This window comes from Perna viridis, unplaced genomic scaffold, assembly GCF_037379345.1.
Source record: "Perna viridis isolate PV_CMFRI_1.1 ecotype Kerala unplaced genomic scaffold, ASM3737934v1 SUPER_16.8, whole genome shotgun sequence".
NCBI lineage: Eukaryota > Metazoa > Mollusca > Bivalvia > Mytilida > Mytilidae > Perna > Perna viridis.
Genome location: NW_028288511.1, coordinates 4613 through 18171, shown reverse-complemented (window position 1 = coordinate 18171; position 13559 = coordinate 4613). Strand labels below are relative to the sequence as shown.

At 33.8% G+C, this 13559-nt stretch overlaps 1 long non-coding RNA gene across 1 annotated transcript; it reads left to right on the top strand.

Annotated features, from left to right (window-relative positions):
* The first annotated feature begins 1879 nt into the window (after window positions 1–1879).
* LOC148596437 (uncharacterized) lies at window positions 1880–13207 on the top strand. Its single transcript, XR_015919251.1, has 3 exons — window positions 1880–2129; window positions 3256–6430; window positions 9976–13207. It is a non-coding gene; the product is annotated as an uncharacterized LOC148596437 (long non-coding RNA).
* Window positions 13208–13559: the final 352 nt, after the last annotated feature.

Genomic DNA, 13559 nt, shown 5'->3' with positions numbered 1-13559 from the left:
CGAATATGCAAACGAGGGGAAACTCTAGCCAAACTAAGTTGCGAATACCAAAACGTGCCCCAACAAAGTGCAGGTCGTACATGACATACAACTTCAAAAAAACATACACAATGATATAAAATTATTATAAGTACTATTTCAGCCTGGTAAAAAGCATTTTCGCATTCTTTCAAGACACTCATATTGACAACAATTAAATCTATTAAAATTCACCATTCCTTCAAAGTTCTGAGCATCATTTTTGTGCTTTGTTGTGTATTAGTTTTATTAGTATTATTTTGTTTTTTCACTCTTTTTTTCTTGGCTTCATCAACAAAATTTAGATATTATGAAAAATATTCTCAAACTTCTTGTACCGCGCTAGAACTCTAACAATAGGCTTTTGGAACAGGGTTGTTTTGCTACAAGATTGAAGTCATCACTACAGAATCGTGGATCGTTATGACGTATCCATCAACACCATGAAAACTGATTTATTCAACGGGTCATAGTTCACCTTTCCTCGTTTGTCTACCCCGGACTTGACTTTTTATGAGCAACTCGGTGGGTGTTTCTGGAAAAACAGAGGACGCTTACCCTACCGGTGCACCTGGTCCATGCTCCCAGTTTTTAGTGGAGTCCGAGTTGCTCATTTACTTTTGTTACTTTGTATTTATGATTTTAGTTACTTTAAGTTCTTTTTTTGTGTATGTCTGTTTTCCATGTCTGGTCTTTGTCCCTGGATTACATTCTTTTGATTACCGCTATAACCTTGGTTCCCTTGATTACTCTTTCAAATGAAGCACTTTTTGTACATAGTCTATGGTCAGTCTTTATAAATTCAACTCTGTCGAAATCAAGATGGCCATGCTATAACATTTAGGAGTACGTCTCCCTACTATGCTTACAAACCATTTTGTAGTTCTTGCATGACTAACCTGAAAACCCAAATGTAGCCAACATGTTTGCATTTGATCAATCTGATTTAAAAAAAAAAACGTGTCTTGTTACATATGTCTTAACAGATAGTGTTACTCACATGCGTGGGCAACTTATCCTTTATCAAGAAAAAATATTTAGATTATCAAAAGATTTGGTCACTAATCTTGCATCTGAAAACCAATCACAAACTTTTGAAATTCAAAACCATTCTTTAAAAATTTCTTTGAAACACTGATTTTTGACGCAACACACAAATTCCACAAGACTCCAAAATCCTTATTTGTCTTGTTAATCTATCATTTACAAAAGCTTTAAGTCTTATAACATAAACACGAAAAAACTTCAACTAATCCCCCCAAAAAATAATATGATTTGAAAGCCCAAGAAAGCAAAACCGCATCATTTTATCATGTCAAGAATACTATATTTCACTGTTTTTGTTGTTGATTTTGTTGTTGTTGTTGTTGGTGTTTCGTTTTCGTTTTCGTTTTTGCTTTTTATAGTGTTTTGTAAAAGACATTGTTTTCAATTATTGCTGTTGATGATAAGAGAATTATGATAAGAGAATGCCAGAAAAGAATCTAAGTAACAATTCACTATGCCAAATAACAGAAAAAAATAAAATTATACATAACGAAATTATAAAACACTAACAGAAACATTCTGACATAAGCAACTGCACAAAAATTATAAATTATTACTTAAATGAATTATGTTATACGACGTTGCGTCAAAATTGTAAATGGTCACTATGTTGAAGTTAACGACGTTCATTAACTGTCCGAAGTATCAAGACACAGAAAGCGCTAACAGTGAACTTTTTATGAGTTCATTTACTGATATTTATTCTGTCATTTAAACTGTACCAAGGAACTTTATATTTCAATCATATATAGTTGAAATTTTGTGGTTATTTGAGTTATGTTTTTGTTTCCGTTTCACTTATATCACTAGTTTAACGCTGTGATATTGATTTCTAAAGCTCTAGCAAGCACATACGGATCGTTTACATTTTTATATTGGTCTTTAAAAATTTTAAATGTAATAATCATTGCAACGAAACATACCACAACTACTCCAGTAAACTTTTTCTTTAAACCTAGCATTTTAAATTATGGAACATGTTCTGCTTCAGTGATTTCGATAGAATGACATTTTATCTACTATCGAGGGTAAAAGAAATAGTATACATTTGTCATATGCAAAAAGTAAACAATGCGTGAAGTATATTTAGTTAAGTGTCGGTCTTTGTAGAGTAATCATGAAAACCAAGGTTATAGCGGTAATCAAAATAATGCAATCCAGGGACAAAAAACGGACATACACAACAAAGAACATAAATAAACTTAAATCATACATATAAAGCAACAGAAGCAAATGAGCAACTCAGACTCCACTGAAAACTGGGAGCATGGACCAGGAGCACCGGTAGGGCAAGCGTCCTTTGCTTTTCTAGAAGACGACAGAAGAAAGGGAAACTATGACACATTGAACAAATCAGTTTTCATGGCCCAGAATCAGGCAGTGTTTGAAACATCGTATGACAAAAACTCATCATTTTGATGGTGTAATTTGACTATTTGCATCATCAGAATCAGAGACAAAAGACAATATTTTCCATGTCATGTTGGTGCATTGAGTTGTAGTTTCATTAAAATACCACTGAAAATGACTATTTCAAGGGCAGATAACTCTGTCAAAAACTTCATTTTTCTAACATTCTATTGCAAAATTTCTGAGCAAAGCCAATGATGCATAATGCAGAGATCAAAATATGGTCTTTTGAAAATAGAGAAAGCATCCTTGAATGATATCACATTGTCAGATCCGGGGGATATTTGACGTACATGTTTCTGATTTTCCCATTTACCCGATTCGTACCAACACTTAATTATTGTAATTTTTATTCGTACATCATGTAAAATTATGTATTTTCTTTTATTTTATTACAAATTTAATAAAACAAATTATCCTAAGTATTTTATTTCAAAATTTTCACAAAAACATTATTTCTGCAAGAGTACTTTACATCATAGTTAATAAAAATCTGAGACACTTCTCAGTTTCATTAATCTGCGAGTTAATGCATCAAATTTGTTACACTTGAATGAAATATTAATGGAGTTTTTTTTCAGTTTCTCATTGTCCGTTTTTAGCTTTTTAATATCATTGTAAATTTAAGTTAAAATCGATACAGGTTGTTAATAAAAAAATGTTTGTTCGATTCAACCCTATTATCGAACATACCAATGTAATATAACTATGTACTGGATTGTTTAACTTCATAATAAACTATACAAACAATGTACAAACTATCAACTTCTACGTTCACAGCTGTAAAAGATGGTCTCTAGTCCTACCACGACACTTATTACACCCGCAGTGGTATTGATTCTATGTTGATCCTGAAAACTTCGAAAGCTCTGCTAGAAACCATCAATTCAACCGGTCTGTGCTACAAACATTGCGAGCGGTCATCGATCTCCAATTAGTTTCCGATCAGTCATCGATTTGTCAAAGAGTAATAAAGGTTATTGAAGTAATCAAAAGAATGTAATCCAGGGACAAAAACCAGACATGGAAAACAGACATGCACAACAAAGAACATAAAGAAACTTAAATCATGCATACAAAGTAACAAAAGCAAGTGAGCAACTCGGACTCCACTAAAAACTGTTATTACTATAAAAAACCGAAACCAAGGCAAGAAAAGAGAAAACTAAACAAATCATTATTTCATGGAAGTTACCATTGTAACTTGATTCACTGTCCATATATTGTTGTGCGAGTCGCATATGTATTAGGTCGGATAGAATTATTTACGATAATGTAATCATTTCAAGTCATTGGAAGGTCTAGGGGAGGTTTCTGAGATTTGGACCTCCTCTTGTTAAAACAATTGTTAACTTGTGTAAATTTGGGAAAAAACAAATTATAGGTTGGAAAGAGTAATCAAGGGAACCAAGGTTATAGCGGTAATCAAAAGAATGTAATCCAGGTACAAAGACCAGACATGGAAAAATGAGCCTAGCTGCTCATAAATAGTCAAGTCCTGGGTAGACAAACGAGGGGAGGAAAACCATGACCCGTTGAATAAATCAGTTTTCATGATGCTGATGAATACACCATGACGAATTCTCCTTTTTTTTATCAATTTGCTGGATCGGAATATGAACCCGTTTTTTAGAAATGTCTGGATCTGCCCCTGCATGTGTTGTAAAGAAAGTTGAAAGGAAGTTTTCAAATACTTGTTTGCAATTAATATACATTCATAGCCGGTTTTTCGTGCTGCTTGGTGTAATATTCTCTGACACCACCGGAAAAGGACCATGCAAATGCAAATTGTTAATTTTAATGTTATTTTTGAAACTGTGGTTAGATGAAACTCTCTTTCGGAAACAGCACTTTCCAATCTTTCATGGCAAATTGTTGTCCAAACTGCAAAAAAGAAAAAGAAAAGGCTTGTCTCAAATATTATCAGATGGAAAAGTTATTATATCATAATGAATAAACAGAAACGAACTATGACGAAAGTCGGGATTTAGATTTTGATGCAACTTTAAATGGACAAAGCAGGACATGCTAAAATCGTCATCTTGGATATTTTGTCAGACTTGAAATATTTTTAGTACTACATGTATTTTCTATGCAAGTGCAATCGTATTGATGCTGGTATTTTCCTGAGGAACAGATGATGGACATTGCTCAAATATTTGGATAAAATATCAAAGTAGTCACATTATTTGTCTAAAAGACCTATAGTTCTTATCTAATTTATTATATTCTTTATTATACACAAAATTAACAAAATGCTATACAACATATAAGTTCAAATGACAGAGGTAATAAAGCAGACATGACATTTTTAACACATAAGTGTAAATTGATCATGTACATATAAATGCAATATAATTAACTGCCAAGGAGTTTAAGTGATAGTAGTACACAGGTAACAAGTGAACTCTGTTTTAAAGGAAGTCTCTTCAAATTTTAAAAGCTCTATTAATAAATTGTGCTCCTCTACTTGCTGATCTATTCCTTCACTCTTATGAGACTTTATAGCTTATCTGATCCGACAGGAAGAAAGAATATCGTTAAGCTAAATCATACGACCTCAGTTTCCGCTATATAGATGACGCATTATCTCTAAACAGTCCTAATTTTAGGGATTTGATACATCGCATCTACCCTAAAGAAATTGCGATAAAGGATACTACAGACACTGTGAAGTCAGCCTCATATCTTGACCTACATATAGAAATCGATGGTAAAGGAAAACTATTGACCAAACTTTTCGACGAACGTGATGACTTTTCATTCAGAATTGTAAACTTTCGTTTCATCTGTGGCAACATTCCTTCAGCACTTGCGTATGGAATGTTCATACCTCAACTCATACGTTATGCCAGAGCTTGCCGAAACTACGCAAATTTTTGTATCAAAACAAATAGGCTTCTGAAACAGGGTTATCTTGAAGTACAAGATTCGTCATCACTACAGAAGTTATATGGTCATCATCATGAACTCGTGGATCGTTACGGTATATCAATCTGCGCCATGAAAACTGATTTATTCAACTTGTCATAGTTTTCCTTTCCTCTTTCGTCTACCTCGGACTTGACTTTTTATGAGCAACTCGGCGGGTATTTCGATAAAAGCAGAGGATGCTTACCCTACCGGTGCACTGGTCCATGCTCCCAGAATTATTGGTGTTGCTCATTTGCTTTTGTTACATTGTATGTATGATTTTAGTTACTTTATGTTCTTTGTTGTGTATGTCTGTTTTCCATGTCTTGTCTGTCCCTGGATTACAATCTTTGGATTACCGCTATAACCTTGGTTCCCTTGATTACTCTTATACATACACAATAGGCATATGCCTTGAAAATTCTTGTTAAAGAATTTTTTGTCGCGGTTCACGGCGTGCCGCTACTGCGCGCCATTTTGAAATTGTTTAAAATTAACTATTATCTAAGCCAAATAAACATTTTATCTTAAAATTTAGATAAAAAAAAACTCACAAACATTGTAAAGTAGAGGAAAAAAATATAACATATATAAAAAAATAATGAAACTTGGACAAACACACCTTGAACAATATTTCCTTTTTTTGTCCATTCAGTTATACGTTGACTGTTTTCATTTGGGTATTCATTAGACAAAATTTGTTAATCCCGCGACCACCACCTGTTGATCTTACATTGACCTTTTTATTTATTGACTCATCAACGGAAATTAAAGCCATCAAAAGGGTCAACATCCACCAAGCTCCAGACCAGAATGTTGATTTCTACAGATCATCAAATAGGCAGAAAAAAAAAACATATCGGGAAAGAGCAGATAGCAGCAGATAGTGCGACACCAAAGCCAGAACATATTTTTCTTCGTGATACATCCAGAACAAAAAACTGGCTACCAACAACGTCTGGAACAAGGAAGTCTCAGAGTCATCAGAGATTGACGACGAAAATAACAATAGTTGACTAAACATCACATAATAATAACGTGGGTAAGCAGAGCCAGAGATGGGTCCGATCACTTTCAATGTAATTGATTTAATTACAATTACTTTGTCTAAGAGTAATCAAGGGAACCAAAGTTATAGCGGAAATCAAAAGAATGTAATCCAGGGACAAAGACCAGACATGGAAAACAGACATACACAAAAAAGAACAAAAGTAAATAAAATCATACATACAAAGTAACTAAAGTAAATGAGCAACTCGGACTCCTCTAAAAACTGGGAGCATGGACCAGGTGCACCGGTAGGGTAAGCGTCCTCTGCTTTTCTAGAAACACCCGCCGAGTTGCTCATAAAAAGTCAAGTCCGGGGTAGACAAACGAGGAAAGGTGAACTATGACCCGTTGAATAAATCAGTTTTCATGGTGCTGATGGATACATCATAACGATCAACGTGTTCATGATGACGACTATAAAACTTCTGTAGTGATGACTTTAATCTTGTAGCAACATAACCCTGTTCCAGAAGTCTATTTGTTAGAGTTCTAGCTCGATTGATTGATTGATTGATTGATTGTTGTTGTTTATTGCCGTTTCGGCGACCAAGGCCATATCACGGCAAGAACATTTAATGCAAGGAAAATATTGAAAGCAAGATCAAATGCTCTTCATAAAATAATGAAATTAAAACAAACAGCTATTTACATATAAAAAGATACATAAAAGGTGAACCTAAGACATAAAATACATATAGAAACATAACTTCGATAAAACATTTAAAATATTGAAAAATCAAGGAAGGTATCCAATTTAGATTTTATTAAATAAACCGATTTCCCGCAAGAAATCGAATATGTTTTTAGATGAAACGGTCTTGAACAAATCAAACATATTGGCGCAGTCAAAATAATTTTCAATAATTTTAAATTATAATTTTAAAATAATAAGTTCTAGCTCGATACATAAAGTCTGCGTAGTTTCGGCAAGCTCTGGCATAACGTATGAATTGTGATATGAACTCCATACGCAGGAGCCGAAGAGATGTTGCCACAGATGAAAGGAAAGTTTACAATTCTGAATGAAAAGTCATCACGTTTGTCGTAAAATTTGGTCAATAGTATTCCCTTACCATCGATTTCTAATTGTAGGTCAAGATATGAGGCTGACTTCACAGTGTCTGTAGTATTCTTTATCTCAAATTCTTTTGGGTAGATGCGATGTATCAAATCCCCGAAATTAGGATTGTTTAAAGATAATACGTCATCTATATAGCAGAAACTGAGATTGAAGGATCTAGCCAAACGATATTCTTTCTTTCTGATCAAATCACTAAAAGTCAGCCTCATAAGAGTGAAGAAATAGGTCAGCAAGTAAAGGAGCACAATTTGTTCACATTGGAATGCCGACCGTTTGTTGAAAAACACGTCCACCACACTGGACAAATATGTTGTCGATTGAAACTTCCAGCATTTTGTAAACATCTTCCTCTGTATATTTGGAAGATGATTTGGAATTATTTCTTACAAAGTATGAGGAATCTCTACCAAGAACTAAATATTTGTATCTAGGTGTATCTTTTTTGGAAAAGCAACGATGTATAATGTTTTTAAGTCGGGATTTTAACTGAGTACGGGGAATAGAAGTATACAGTGTTGAAAAATCATAGGTTTTAATGCTATTATATTCAGATAATAGTCTTGAACTGATTGTCTCCAAAAGATCTTTCGAATTTTTCAGGATCCACATTGAATTAATACCACTACGGGAGTAATAAGTGTTGTGGTACGACTGCAGACCCTCTTTGACAGTTGTGAGTATAGAAGTTAAAAGTTTTGAAGAGCTTTTTTTGGTGGTACGTTTTGCAGATCCAGCTATGAAACGTTGTTTGTATGGATTCTTGTGAAGTTTAGGAATCCAGTACATAGACGGTAAATCACAATCATCGTCCTTGGTAGAGAGACAAAAAGAGAATAGCACAGATTTATGGTTTTCCACAATCTCTTCTTTGGAGAGAGTGGTAGCAGTATAGGTTGTATCACTGCTCTTATTTTCTACGTCTACCTCTGATAATAAACATTGGATATAAAACGTTTTGTAGACAAAAAAAATGTTGTTTTCGGCTTTGTCTGATGGTACGACAACATATTTGTCATGTATAGTAGACAATGTTTTTGCTACATCGGGGTCTTTGAAAACTGATGTAGCCTTGGCACTCATTGACCTACCTAAAACTTTCATTCGTTTCAAAATTAAATACCTCACGGCCTTTAACCACTCTGACAGAGAATCAATGTCTTCTTGTTCTCGTTCTATCCATTTTCTTGCATAGTCCTTGGCGGCATCCATAAGAACTTTAAAGTTATAATTCCAATTTATGGAGCGTGGTTCACGGTACTTGGGACCTTTAGAAAGGATATTACGTAGAGATTCGTTTTCGATAATGGTTAAATCTCCCGTAACGACGTGACCAGAAGGACCATACTTGAATGGAGATGTTTTGCAAGAGCAGTCAGGAGGTGTAGCCTTGAAGTCCTCAATCTCGAGGTTCTGCAATAGCCTTTTATAATTGAAAATTTTGGATGCAATGGGTGAAGTATAGGAATATGAAATAATTGGTATGGATTTGTCTTTGAAATATGGGGGAATTTTGTTGGTAACATTTTTGTGATGAAGGATGTTAGCCAAATTAATTGCATCTATAGCTTAGTTGACAAAGGTAGTGAAAGAAATGATGGTTTTTCTTCATCTTGACTTTTAACACAAACTGGTTTAAAGAGTCTGTAGAAACCAATATCCAAAATGATGACAACAAGTCTGTATAATGATGAGGTGGGGTCAGAAACAGGAGTGTCAAGACTTGTTTTGTAAAGGGAGTGTAGTAGAGTGAGAGGTATAGAATAAAGTTTGGTTCTAAGTTGATGAAGTCCAAGAGGTTTTTGTATGAAAGAAAGGAAATTATCTATGGCTACATCATATAACTTAGGTGGCATATAGTGGCGATGGCCATGACTCTTTTACCGTCTTGGATTTTTGCCAAATAAATTTATCACATTCATGCTATTGTTATATTGGCTTGGAAGGTTTCCTATTTTTGATGTTGTCATTGCATCCGTAAGGTATTGCAGTACCTAGTCTGCGTATCCAGTATTCTTCTCTTTCCCTTCGATAGTTTTTACTTAGAACGGGACTGTTTGTAGAATGGTATTTTTTTTTCTAAAATACGAACTTTCATAGAGACGATTAAATGATCTTGTTGATTAAAGTGTTGATAAACTGTAGGGAATTTGGTGGAGTTAATTCTCGAACGATGACCGCACATTCTTTTGTTTAATCGTTCTTTCGTTTATATAAGGGAATAGATATGGTGAATATGTCACAGAGATACAACCACAGGTATAAAATATATCGGCTCAAGGCCACCAATTGGTTTTCAATGAACGACAAGGAACTCTTGCACCACTGGACAGGTTGGAGCTGGCCCGAAAACATTATACACACACACGTACAGTGCGTATTCATATCAATAATGGTAATCTTTATACTAAACATTACGATGAAAAGGATGATTCCCCATTGTTAATTATCCTTTTTAGATGATGACGAATGTAGCAAAGCATTAAAATCTATGGAGAAGTCCGGGATCTGATGAGTTCACTGTTGATTTTTACAAGTTTTTCTGGAATGATCTTGGACCATTGGTTTATTGGTCTTTATTTTATGGATATGAGAGTGGGAGATTGTCAGACTTTCAATACCAGAGTATTATTACCTGCTTACCAAAAGAGGGAAAAGACAGAAGATTTATTGGTAATTTGAGACCCATTAGTCTCTTAAACACAGACATCAAGATAGCTTCAGCAATTATAGCATACAAACTGAAATCTGTGTTGCCTTTTATTATCAGTGACACACAAGAAGGATTTATGAAGGGTAGATTTATTGGGCTATTATACGACTTGATGCACTTGAGTCAAATAATAAGTCTGGTCTACTACTTCTGGTAGACTTTGAAAAAGCTTTTGATTCAATTAATTGGGATAATAAAGGCTCTTTATAGCTTTAATTTTGGTCCATTGATTTGCAGATGGTTCGAGACTTTCTATGTTAACGCCAAGAGTTGTGTGATTAATAATGGACACTTATCCGATTTCTTCAGTCTTGAGAGGAGTTGTAGACAAGGCGATCCCCTTTCCCCTTATTTATTTATCATTGGAGTGGAATTGTTATCGTTAAAACTGAAGTCAAACCCTAACATTCATGGAATCTCTGTTAATGAAAAAGATATGCTTTTGAGTCAGTATGCTGATGACACTTTTCTTACATTAGATGGTAGCGAGCAATCATAAGAGGAAACCCTTCACTGTTTAATAAGTTTTCATCCATATCTGGGTTAAAGATGAATTCCTCAAAAACTAAAGCACTTTGGATCGGGAACAAAAAATATTCTGACCATATACTTTGTCCAGACTATAATCTTCTCTGGTCACATGCAAATTTCAGACTTCTAGGTATTGATTTTTCTTTGGATATGAGTTGTACTCAAAAGCTGGCAACACAGGAAATTAACTTTACTAGGCAAGATTACTGTAATAAAGACTCTGGCATTGCCAAAACTGATACATTTTTTGACTTCACTACCTAACTTAGTCCAATCTCAAATAAATAACCTAAATACCATGTTTTATAATTTCATATGGAATGGGAAGACAGACAGATTAAAACACTCTTATTGGTGATATTTCACAAGGCGGGCTAAGCATGATTCATTTAGATTCTTTCACTCATTATCTAAAATTATCATGGATTAAGCGTTATCTGACTAATCCTGATGGGAATTGGCAATCACTTCTATTATTAGAGCTGAAAAAAAATATGGGGGTGACAGAGTCTTCCATTTTGACCAAGATAAATTGAAAGAGGTGTCAAATTTCGTAAAAAAAATCCATTTTGGAAGGACACACTTTGCAGTCTATCTAAGGCAAACCCTATTGTAAAATTATGTATTAAAGAAATCATGGATATTTTTAACTATGTACCAGTGACAAATCTTAATGACTATTTAGTTTGGAAAGAAAGTGGTATTGAGTATCTTAAAGATATTGTAGATTTTGACAACAGGACATTCTTTTCATTTCCACAACTTAGACAAAAGATAAATTCGAACAATATTTTGACATACTTCAGACTTCTATCAAACATTCCCAGATTTATAAAAGGCTATGTGAAGGAGCATTGCCGGGATATTAATTTAGCTAATTTTACACTCACAGATCCACTTATTGACAAAATTTCAGAAAACCAAAAGCTGAAATGTATATATAGAGACCTTGTGAATCAAATATTTGTCAAACCACATGAAAAAATTATAAGATGGGAGAATGTCCTGGGGAAAGATCTGTTAGAGTTGTCAAACTATTTTATTATTCCAATGTCATGATACATATCTGAAGAATTTTCAGTTTAAACTGTTACATAAGATACTGCCAACAATTTTTTTTATATACAAAATTAAACTTAAAGCCACAAATTTATGTTCTGTCTGTGGCGTGACAGAGGAAACATTAGAGCATCTATTTTATGACTGTAATATCACTTATAACTTTTGGTTAACTTTTCAACAAAACATTTGAAATTTTGATGATAACTTTACTTTTAGTAAAGAACAGATTTTACTAGGATTTACAGAGAATAATTTGTTTTTCAATCTTATTTTTATTATAGGAAAAACTTTCTTATACAAGTGTAAGTTGAAGGAGACTACTCCAACATTTATTGGTTTCAAGTCAAAGATTAAGCAGTATCAGTCTTTTGAACTATTGATTGCAAATAAGAACAACACTACTAGAAAATATGAACAATTCTGGGCTCCATTACAAAGCATATTCCAAGAATGACATTCCTTTTCTATTTTAAATGAATCATTAAAATTGTATGGACAGTCAAATGCTTTTTTATTTTATAAAATGTTATTATTTTTGAGTATATACATGTACAAGTGAAAGCCAGTGAGTATGTGTGTGTGTAAAGGTGTGTGTATAGGGAATAATAGGGAGTGCCTGTATTTTAATAGGGTTATTATTAGTCTTATTTCTGCAAGTTTGTAACAAAAAATAGTCTGTAATACCTATATGTAGTAATATAACAATATAACCTCCCAACACCTTAGTCTGATGGTGGATGTTAGGAGGATTGTAAAACTCAGGCTATTGAAAAACAAATAAAAGATAAAAAAAAACATTCAAACTAAAATATGTAAAACAAGAAACAATTCGGTAGTAGAAATGAATACGAGCGCATATGAAGTCTTTAAGACAGAAATAGCAAGTCATCTCCAGGAAAGTGAATTCAAGAAAAACTATGCTTTGCGAGATTGCCAAAAAAGAGTAAATATATGCTAAGCAAACTGGATGTTATAGGGAGTATATTGATTTTTACAACTAACATGTACCATACTCAGGGCAAATTTAATATTAACGGCAGCTGAGTTGACATATTCGCAAATGGAATGTTTGATCAAGTGAGTACGGAACTCCAAGAATTAGTTATTCTGAACGAAACCATACACTGGTCTCTCTACCCAAGACGACGATTGTCATCTGCAGTCTATGTACTGGATTCATAAACTCCACAAGAATACATACCAACAACGCTAGATAAATGGATCTGCAAAATGTACACCAAACTTCTTTCAAAACGTTTGACTTCTATAATCACATTTGTCAAATAGGATATCCAGTCCTACCAGGACACTTGTTAATCTCTTAGTGGTATTACAATGTGGATCCTGGAAAATTCAAAAGACCTGTTTGAAACCCTCAATTCAAGATTTTGATCAGAATGCAATAGCATTAAAACCTATCATTTTATAACTCTTTTTACTTCTATTCCCGATACTCAGCAGTTATAATCCCTACTCAAAAACATGATAAATTGTAGTTACTTGAAAAACGATGGTATGCCTAAACAAAAAATAGTACTTGGTAGAGATTCCTCATACATTGTTTCCGAATCATCTTCCAAATATACCGAATAAGATGATTTCAAATTGCTGGAATTTTTAATCGACAACATATTTGTCCAGTGTGGTGGACGTGTTTTTCAACAAACGGTCGGCATTCCAATGGGAACAAATTGTGCTCCTTTACTTGCTGACCTATTCCTTCACTCTTATGAGGCT